General features: G+C 33.1%; 1 long non-coding RNA gene and 1 other non-coding gene across 2 annotated transcripts; both read right to left on the bottom strand.

Annotated features, from left to right (window-relative positions):
• Positions 1 to 1,019: 1,019 nt before the first annotated feature.
• On the bottom strand, positions 1,020 to 3,390 carry LOC132059813 (uncharacterized). The gene is made up of 2 exons (XR_009415746.1): positions 3,117 to 3,390; positions 1,020 to 2,545 (listed from the first exon to the last, which is right to left on the bottom strand). It is a non-coding gene; the product is annotated as an uncharacterized LOC132059813 (long non-coding RNA).
• A 6,217-nt stretch (positions 3,391 to 9,607) lies between these two features.
• Positions 9,608 to 9,692, bottom strand: LOC132031824 (small nucleolar RNA snoR114). The gene has a single exon (XR_009408354.1). It is a non-coding gene; the product is annotated as a small nucleolar RNA snoR114 (small nucleolar RNA).
• Positions 9,693 to 11,292: the final 1,600 nt, after the last annotated feature.

An 11,292-nucleotide genomic window follows, 5' to 3' on the forward strand; every position in this document is an offset into this window, starting at 1 on the left:
ATTCCTGTTCTATGTAATGCCTTTATATGGTTAATTATCACGAGAACACATCACACTTGTTTAGTGAATGTAATTTGTCTTTATATTCAGCTTTATTCTCTCCCTCCCTCTCTCTCTCTTTTTTTTTTTTTTTTTTTTTTTTGCCAAAGAACTAAACTAAGATTTCAATGATGATTTGAAGGGTACTGAAAGTTATCGGAATAACAATAGCTCGACGATTCGCAATTAAGATTATCGATGACGTAATTTCAGTCATAATTTTTTATGATAATTAACGAGTCCAAAATGCTATGTTCTTATAAATGATGATAAAATTACAGTTTTAGTTATGGGAAAAGGGTCAAAAATACCCCTCTACTTTGGAAAAAAGGCTAAAAATATCATCCGAACTTATTTTGAATCAAAAATACCCTTCCAATCGCTTAAAGTTTTCAAATATCTGCTGTCTTGAAAAATTATCCTCAAAATAACCCGAAATTATTTTTTAAACCCAATCCATCATTTAAACCCGATTAAATAAATAATAACCCATAAGTTCCCCTTATTCCTCCAATTATCTCAAACTTCATACCTACGTATTCCAATTACAAGAGTTCAAAAAAAATTTTAGCCCTGAAGCAGAAACAAAATGTATGAATCTTTATATGTTATATCTCATAAATAAAAGATATACTTACAAAAAAGCATGAGTTTTATACACTATAAAAAATCTAGATGATTACAGAGGGAAAAAAAGAAAAGGAGTAAAACAATGAAGGGAAAAATAAGTAGAAGAGTCTTAAATTTTTTATCAACATGTCGAATATACGTTAATTTTGTCTTTTTGACAAGAAATCTTTATTTTCAGATGTAAATAACACACCAAAGATCTTCTATTCAAATGGTAAAAAGCTACGCTCTCCCATTTCCTCCCAGTTTCAGTTAAAAGGGAGTTGGAAAAATTATATCCTCAACAATCCTCATTCACTAGATTCACAGGAAAACTTGCAGGATTGTAACTACACCTATTAATATCAAAATTCTCCTAATAAAAGAGAAGTACAGAAAATTATAGTAATCCCATCATGTACAGCCATGAATTAACAAACATCACTACAAGAATGGTAAAGTAATAGTTCAAGTGAGTCATTTAGAGAGAAAATTAAATGTTTAAAACAGCCATGAGAAGAACTATTTCGCATTCTCAATGACTAATCCTCAAAGGAGGACATCACACATATATGACATGAATCAATATCATGGGAAGAGCCAAGAAAGTTAGCAAACTTCAGAGCAAGAGCGTCATTATCCTTCTGCTTCGTCACGTTCAAAAATTGACTGAGGCTCCATTGATATCATGAGAAAACGGGGACTCTGTCAATTTTGAGCATAATGAAGCAGAAGGATCCGAACGCCATAGCTCTTCAAATTGTTAACTTACTTGGCTCTTCCCAAGACATAGATTCCCGATATACGAGTCATTCTTAATGACCAACCTTGAAATTAGGACACGAGACATATCACACGAATCAATGTCGTAGGAAGAGCCAAAAAGTTAGCAAGCTTAAGAGCGAGGGAGTCGGGATCCTTCTGCTTTCGTCACGTTCAAAATTGACTGAGGCTCCGTTAATCTCATGAAAAAATGGACTCTGTCAACTTTGAACATGATGAAGCAGAACGATCCGAACACCCTAGCTCTTAAGCTTGCTAACTTACTTAGCTCTTCCCATGACAGAGATTCCCGTTATATGCGTGGTGTCCTCCTTTGTAGGTTAGTAAGAATGACTTGGTTCACAAGCCATTCTAAATGGCTAACCTTGGGAATAGGACCCCACACATTTTACATGAATCAACATCACGGGAAGAGTCAAGAAAGTTAGCAAGCTTAAGAGCAAGGGCGTCAGCATCCTTCTACTTCGTCACGTTCAAAAATTGACCGAGGCTCCGTTGTATCATGAAAAAACGGGGACTCTGTCAATTTTGAGCATGATGAAGCAGAAGGATCCGAACGCCCTAGCTCTTAAAATTGTTAACTTACTTGGCTTTTCCCACGACATAGATTCCCGTTATATGAGTAGCGTCCTTTTAGGATAGGTTACTGAGAGTGACGTATCAACTCAGACCATTGTTAAACATGCCTTCCTTGATATGACGGAGCTTGATAAATCATACTTTTTATTACTCTAGCTACGCTAGACCCTTCTTCGCCTGTCTGTTCCGATTTCCCCTAAAAAGAACGGGACATATTACCATTCTTTCCGGGCCAGCTACCTCCCACAAGCATAGATATCGGGCAACTCTGAGACATATTACCATCCTTGCACTGATGTTTGCACAATCTGCTTTCCAACTATGTTGCTCGGACTCTTCCAAAATGTTGCTGGTCCGAGTCTGATCCTCCGAAGGTATTGCATTTTCAGAGGATCTGAGACAGGTACGACAACAGTTTTAAAGAATCCGAGCAATATAGCTTTCCAATCGGGCAAAGTTTTTGTACTTCATGGAAATGAGGTTCTGTGGCATCATTTGTGTCATCAATCCATTTCAAAACACTCTTGTACGGAACCTACAGGAAAAGAGTATTTTATATATCTACTTTGTCTTCTTCAAAATCCATCCCATTTACCCTTTGGAAAATTAACCATCAAAGACCCTTTTAGATTAATAAACAGAAAAGCAATCAAGGTTATTTAAATTAAACAAAAAAAAAAATTGGAACTTGACTTGAAATAGAGAAATTTCACTTTATGGCTAGCAAAAAATGGATCTTGACTTGAAATAGAGCAAAAAAAATTGGATCTTGACTTGAAATGGAGAAATTTCACTTTATGGCTAGCCAAAAATGGATCTTGAGTTGAAATAGAGAAATTTCACTTTATGGCTAGCAAAAAATGAATCTTGACTTGAAATAGAGCAAAAAATGGATCTTGACTTGAAATAGAGAAATTTCACATTATGGCTAGCCAAAAAAAAAAAACTTAGTTGCCCTTCAGAAAATTAATCATTAAAGACCCTATTAGCTTGATAAATAGAAAAACAATCAAGGATATTTAAATTAAACATATAAAAAAGATGGATCTTGACTTGAAATAAAGAAATTCCATTTTATGGCTAGCAAAAATAATAGAAGAACTTACTTGCAGAAAAGGAGAGAGAAGTGCACGAAAGATTGGGACATTCGATCTACATATAATTTTGAGATTCATTTCTCTCTCTCTCTCTCACACACACACACACACACACACTTGAGAGAGAGAGAGAGAGTTAGGTTTGAAAGTGGTGTCACTGCCACTGCAGTTTTTAGCAAGCAAATGATATGCACATGGGCAGTTCATTTTAGATGGAGGCCCAATAATAGGTTTTGCTGAAACCAAGTTACTGGCCCAGAAACTTCATTTGCGGATTGGCCTTTAAACCCACTAGTCTTTGATTTTTGTGCTTGGTCTTTAATTTTTGCAAGCGCTTAAAAAAGTGACCGAAAATATCTTAAGGTTCTGAGTTCAAATTTTCGCTCAGTCAAAAAAAAAAATCGCAAAGCAAGGCTTTTGCGAAACCTCTACATTAAGGCCTAACTTTTGCCCGAATAGGCCTAATTTTGGGCAAATGTTAGGCCTTAAGGCAGAAGTTTGCTTTGCCTTAAGGCCTAACTTTTGCCTGAATACTCTTAATTTTGCTATGAAACTCTGGTTTGAAATTTTTTGTTTTAACTGATCGGTGGTTCGAACTCAGAACCTCGGGGTATTAGGCGAAGGAAAAAAAAAAAGTTAAAGATCAACAATTTGAGAGGTAAAATTAAAGACCACCCCCGAATAAGGCCAATCATGCAAATTGCCCCAGAAACTTTGTTCTATTTCAATGCTGAGGACACAAAGTAAAAAGGTTTTGGAACAATTATGCGACGTAGTCATGGCAAATATTTAGGCTTTATTTACGAAATGTAGCTATATTTCAAAAAATTGCGCGTAACTACTATATTTACGAAAGGTAGCTATCAACACTGATATAATATGCGTTGATACATGTCCCATATAGCTTAGCTGAATCAATACCCACCTGATACAACTCTTCCTCTGATACAGTTGATACCTGCCTGACACAACAACGGTAGTTATGTTTCGTACATACATAAACTGTAACTGCGTTTTGTAATTACACAAAAACTATAGTATGAAATTTTCTTATTCGACATAAGTCTTGATTTTTTTAAAATATTAACTTTTTGATGAAATGGCATTTGGGTCAGATTCATCTAAGTTCTTAATATAGCCTATGTTGGATTTCCACATTTGATGTGATCCTACTTGGCACACCTCATTTCAAGACTTACATCCAAGGCTTAGATATGGAACTTCAAGCTCAACAAGCGGCATGGATGATAAGGATGGAGTTGAAGGCCTTTGGAGGCCCATACAAGCCCCCACAACGAGGCCTATCATATGTGGGAGGTGGCTTGGGAGTTAATTGAAGAAGAAGCTACTAGAAAGGGGACCAAATGTGCAAAGTTGTCAAATGTGCAAATAGGGACATTTCTGCAAATTAGCTACACTTGCTAACTTGGACAAGATCGGGAGTTAACTATTTGTGCAAGGAAGGTTATGCTTGCAAAAAGGCCATGCATGCAAGGTTGATTAAAGGTCATCGTATGCGAGGAGGAGCGTGTTTGGCCAATGAAGGCAAATTCTTGAATTGAAGACTCCACCGCTAAGACTAGCCAAACAAGGCCCTTACTTCATTAAGGGTAGATCGTAATCGCTATTAGTCTTCTTTACTTATCTTGTATATATAGCTTGTCTTTCATTTCATTACTTAGATTTTGATGATGAATATTTGAGTGATGATAGGATTATCATAGTTTGTTTAGCTAGGGTTTAGCTTAGTTTAGTAGATTTAATGGTGGATTCCATTGTTGGTCTTTGAACCTTTAATTTCATTGATTTCATGAAGAGTTGTTCATTTGTGAATTCATTTGACTCACTCTTGCCTTGATTTCAAATAGTATAGGTTCTTTTAGGATTGAATTAGATTGAGAGGTGTTGGATTTAATATATCCAAGGTTGCCCATAAATTCACCCTAATTGGGTCTCGCTTTTATCCTCTTTTCTCATCTCTTTTTCTTTTTATCTTTAAATTCCGCGTCTTCGATTGAATTGGTTCTTCCCCAATTCGATTCGTATCAACATTAGATTATTCACGTTTCATATCCAGTCTTGAGCGTGCGAATAGTATTAGAGTTGTCCACAATGATTTTAGATTGGGTAATTGATCTCCTTATTTAGGGCTGGTTTGGAAAGCCACCCAGGTAATTAGAATTGGGTGTAATTACACAATTTGATCTGTTTGTTTGACCACGTAATTATACAATTAGGTGGAATTTGGTGTAATTGATAGGGTGTATTTACACTCTCCAATTCTCAAGGGGGGATTGAAAATTGGGTATAATTACACCCTGTAATTACATGATTACTTTTTAGTTTGTTTTTTTGTTTATTTTAATTTCTTTTATTTTTAATTTATTTTTTATTTCTATTATTTTTATTTCTTTTTTATTTTTACTTTTAAATTATTTTTATTTTTTAAAAATAAAAATAATTATATTATTTATTTTTCATTTCCTTTCTTCTCATTACCAATCTTTACTTCTTGTGGTTCCATGTAATTGCTCGTATTTTTTATTTTATTCATTTAGCATAACCGTGTTATTATTCTAATTTTTTAAACTACACCTCTTAATATTGAAAAGAATGTGTCATTAACAAACTTGGCATATAATGAGTAACGTTATTAAAGTAAAATTTCGTTGTGAATGAGGCATAGACTTATATTTTCCCTTTCTTTTTGCATTATTTACTTAAGTTACATTGAAACTTACTCATGTAATGTTAGAATTTGACATAAGAGTATTATGTTAAACTTTTTCTTTTAGATTTTGAATTTAGGTTATATTTTCAATTTTAAGTTATTTGCTTTCACATTACATGTTGTTTATTTTTCACTTACATTTGATGGACTTTTGGTGTTCAAACATCTGAATAATGTTATGACATTATATTTATTTATATTAGATTTTTGTCAAACATCCAATCCATGACGTTCTCACAAAAAAAAAAAGTTTTCTTTTAAGTTTTATAAATAATTAGAATTAAATATGATTAATTTGAAATATAATATTTCAATTATTTTTTACAAGATTAGTTACAAACATATGATCATTAATTAATATATCTTCAAGAAACATTGTGTTATTAAATAACTAATTTAATATCATTTATAAAGGTAAATATTTTTTAAATATAAATTTTAAATTTTTTATAATTAAATTTTATTTTTAAATTAAACTAACTGTGTAATTACACTTGTGCAACCAAACAGCACGCTTGTAATGACACTGTAATTACATTATGACAAACAAATAAACTGTTGTAATTACACTATTGTGTAATTACTAGGCTGTGTAATTACTACCCTTATAATTACACCACTTCCAATTACCAGGTGGCTTTCCAAACAGGCCCTTAATCTTTGAGCAATCATTCTCATGGGCTTCCTTTTGGATTGAATTAGCCTTGGTATCCATTTCTTTTAACACAATATGTTCGACTGTTAGGTGACTTTTCTTCTAGAAGAATATGTTTACAATCTCTTAAATGAGGTTATATTACAAAAAGGTCAAGATAGCATCTCAGAAGACAAAGTTCTGGTTTTGAATGTCATTGCAATCTATAAATGAAAATATTTCTTCGTACTTGACACAAGAAAAGAATCAAGCTCTTATAACATAGTAAGTAATACTTAGAATATAGAAGTGAGGTGCGCTCACGAGCAAGTCTCGTTCCAAATATTATCGCCATATGTCCGAAAATGTTTATATCTAAGAATTTAAACTATTAAATTATGTGATTTCTTCCTATTCGTCTAACTCTTGGTGAATAACACAATGCTCGTGAAAAGTAATACGTATTCAAAATAAAGAATCGAGGTAGCTGGCGAAGTTGGCGCAAATGCCATTGTTACTTATATCACGAGTAGCATGGAGATTTTATAGAAATGAAGCAAGGACTAATACTTACTTCTCTATTTTTCTACTCGACTAGAGTACTATTCTGATTGTTGTTAGTTGTACGTTATGTTACTCAAATTCTTCAAAAGTGTGATTGGGTAAAACAAAGTGAATTTTTGGAGGATCCGACATGGATACATTTTATTTTTGAAATAATTCAAAATTTTATCAAAAAAGAATAAGTAGTAAATTAAAAAGAGAGAGAGCTCAGAAGCGCATATTTTCATCTGATATCAGATGTGTGTGCCGACCCATCGTTCATAATGAGCTGCATCAGGAATGACCTGGTGAGTAAACTTCAAGTTGATTCTGTCATTGCATACATTAACGTGCTGAATTGGTTTCATCTTATACACATGGTTTTTCTTCTAGGTTACGGCTGCTAATTCTGAAAATGTAAAGGATGAGTTAAGTGGCCTGGATAAAGCCATTGGTGCAATTTTAGGGCAGCGAACCATTGAACGGAATCAGTTGCTAGTCAAAACAGCTAAAAGCAAGCTCAACAAGGTCCGTGATGATAAAAATGAAAAGGTGGCAGAGCCGGAGGAGCTTGTTCGGCTGTATGATCTCTTTGTTACAGGTAACAATTATTATGAGCGTTATAAGTAAGGAGCACACTTATTTTCTTGAAAAATATTTTCCTTCATATTGAACACATCCGAAAAGAAGAATATGAGTTCCTAATTAGTAATACCAACTAAATGCTCTATTGGAAATGAAACCGTAACTTTAAAGTTACAAAAAATTTACCAAAATGTATGATAACATATAATATACTCCCTCGTTTTATTTTACTTGCCTCTGTTGACTTGCCTTAAGAAGCTATATATTTGGGGTTTATTTTACTAAATTTCCAAGCTATTTATTTGGGTTTTATTTTACTAAATTATGCTTTCAAAATATAAGTTTGATTACTATTACTTTATATTGTTACTTAATGATAATGACTACTAAAAAAAAACAATAAATCTCTCGTAATTTGCTCAAAGGGACCAGTAAAAAGGAATATTTTATATTTTAGGATAAGGAGCGAGTAAAATAAAACGAAGGGAGTGAAAGGCACTCCCTCGGTTCCTTCTTACTCGTCTCTTATTTACTTGGCACTTTCCTTAAGAAATTATTTATTAGGAGTAAAACATACTAAATTATCCTTATTAATTATGCTTTGAAAGTAGTTACTTAATGATAAAACTAATATATTAAAAAAAAAAAAAATTAAAATTCTAGACAAAAAAGATTATTCTTTAAGCTATGTACTAAACTTCACTGGTAGTTATAAATTAGTCTCCTTTTGATTAAAGTGACAAGTTTCAAAAGACTTTTTTCTTTTTCAAATTTGATATTGAATCATCTAATATTATACAAATTTGAATTGAGGAATTACTACTATCTTATTTTTTTCACCTATCAATAATATGGCACATAAGCAATAAAATTAACACCTTAAATTTCATAATCAGTACATCATGTAAAATAAAAGAGTTAAAGGTCAAAAATACACCTTAAGTATCACCTTTTTTTTTTTTTTAGTTTCCTATCTAAACTATCAGGTGTGAAAGTTTCGTATCTAAACTATCACCAACTAGTTTGCAAAGCACACTTCAACTATCAATTCACACCTCAATTGTAAAGTCTGTCGCATAAGACAAACTTTAGTTATGCCTTAAGGCAAACTGTGCCGATAAGGCAAACTTTTTGCAAAGTCTTGCCTTGCGATTTTTTTTTTAAACTGAGCCGGGATTCGAATCCAGAAACTCGGGATATTTTTAACCACCTTTTTAAACCAAGGGCAAAAATTAAAGACCAGTGCCTTTGAAGGGTTATTCGCGCAAAAAAAATGGATTTCTTTTTTATTTGAATTAAGCCCAAAATTCATTTCTTAACACTAACTTTGAACTGTTAGGTGACTTCTCATCTAGAAGAATGAAACATTTTTAAGCTCTCAAATAAGGCTATATTACAAAGCTCAAGATAGCATCTCAGAAAACAAAGTTCTGGTTTTGAATCTCATTCCTATCTATCAACGAAAATATTTCTTCGAACTTGACACAAGAAAAGAATCAAGCTCTTATAACATAGTAAGTAATCGAATATAGAGGCGAGGTGCGCTCACGAGTAAGTCTTGTTCCAAATATCATCGCCATATGTCCGAAAATGTTTATATCTAAGAATTTAAACTATTAAATTATGTGATTTCTTCCTATTCGTCTAACTCTTGGTGAATAACACAATCTTTGGTGAAAAGTAACATGTATTCAAAATAAAGAATCGAGATACGCTCGCAAAGTCAGCCCAAATACCATTGTTACTTATATAACAAGTAGCAAGGAGACTAGATCGTGGAGATTTTATAGAAATGAAGCAACGGCTAATACTTCTCTATTTTTCTACTCGACTAGAGTACTATTCTGATTGTTGTTAGTTGTACGTTATGCTACTCAAATTCTTCAAAAGTGTTATTGGTTTAAAAAAAAAAAAGGTGAATTTTTGGAGAATCCGACACTAGTACATGTCATTTTTGAAATGATTCAAAATTTTATCAAAAAAGAATAAGTAGTAAATTAAAAGAGAGAGCTCAGAAGCACATATTTTCATCTGATATCAGATGTGTGTGACGACCCATCGTTCACAATTAATGCAAGTAGCATCACTACTCTCAAATTGCACCAGCCGGGATCGAACCCGGGTCTGTACCGTGGCAGGGTACTATTCTACCACTAGACCACTGGTGCTTGTTGAAGAAGCAAAACAGGCATAAAACATAAACGGTAATGTGGAACATAAAAATACAAACTACCACTGTACTTTTTTTAGTTTTACATCAAACTAAATTTTTTTTTTTCCTTCTCTCAACAATAGATGGTTTACTTGATTAACCTTTCCAGTAAATTATAATATTATGCGCTAAGAATAACTTAAATTTCATAAGTAGGTCAGAAGTGAGTAAAATACAAGCTTTATGTATGAATATACTGATAAGCATAAATTTATTCATGAAATGAATATGGCGTTCTATAAATGGGACACAAAAGTACTATTCACACATTAATTAATTTTTGTGTGAATGTATTTGGCTGGATTTGGAAGTTAGGACAATTTTTACTGAAGAAAACCATGAGAATTTTTACTGAAGAAAACCATGAGAAGAGGACTTTGAGGGGCCAGTAATAGGTGGGCGTTCGGTTTTTCGGTTCGATTTTATCAAACTTCGGTTTGGCTATTTCGGTTGGTTTTTTGAAGGTGGACACAAACATGAGAACCAAATTAGTTCGGTTCGGTTCTTTCGGTTTTGGTTTTTAAAGTTCGGTTCGGTTCGGTTTCGGTTTTTGATTCGGTTTTTTGATATGATATTAGAAGCGATTTCTCTGACACTAATTCATATTCTCAAAAGCAATAAAACATAAAGGCGATAAATTGAAATCAAAATCAAACAAACGGGATATACGAGAATAGAAAACTATAACCATGATATAGGATTCTAGGTGTTATATACATAGTAAGAATAATTAAGAAAACACATAAAGGACATACATTAATCTAAAGACACATCCTAGTTGCCTTCCTTAACATATTTGATTTTCTCAAGTCGAAATAGAAAATTAGGGATACAAAATGCAAAAGAGGGCTCGTTACAATTGGATTTTTTTGGCTTTAAACTTAATGGGCCTGGACTATTTTAATTTTTTTGGGTAATGTATTAAATTTCGGTGTGTGTTCGATTTTCTGTTCGGTTTTATCAAACTTCGGTTCAGTTATTTCGGTTTCGGTTTTTTGAAGCTGGACACCGAACCAAACTAATTCGGTTCGGTTCGGTTTGTTGAAGTTTCGGTTCGATTTTTCGGTTTTCGGTATTTATACCCAGCCCTAGCCAGTAGTAGGAGTAACATATATGGTTGTGTTTGAGTCTTTCATTCTTAATTAAAGATCTCCGCTTTGAGGCTTGAGATTGAACAATATCCTGATAGGGAGCAATTTCTTTAATGGGTGTTACGGGTTATCGTGGATTTATATGATTTCTCTGCCCTTAATTAAAAATCTCAAATTCAAGCCTAGGAATAGATGAAGATCTTGATACGGATAAAAAATCTCAATTTGGAGTCTTAGGATAGATGAAGATCTTGATAAGGAGCACTTTCTCTTAGGGGTCGTTTGGTTACTAGTTTACAATCTAGCATAACTAATATATGTTTAAGCTAAGTTATGAGTGTTGGGTGTGCGAACAAAGTACCACATTGGTAGCTGGAAAGAAAAATGAG

Source organism: Lycium ferocissimum, chromosome 1 (genome assembly GCF_029784015.1).
Source record: "Lycium ferocissimum isolate CSIRO_LF1 chromosome 1, AGI_CSIRO_Lferr_CH_V1, whole genome shotgun sequence".
NCBI lineage: Eukaryota > Viridiplantae > Streptophyta > Magnoliopsida > Solanales > Solanaceae > Lycium > Lycium ferocissimum.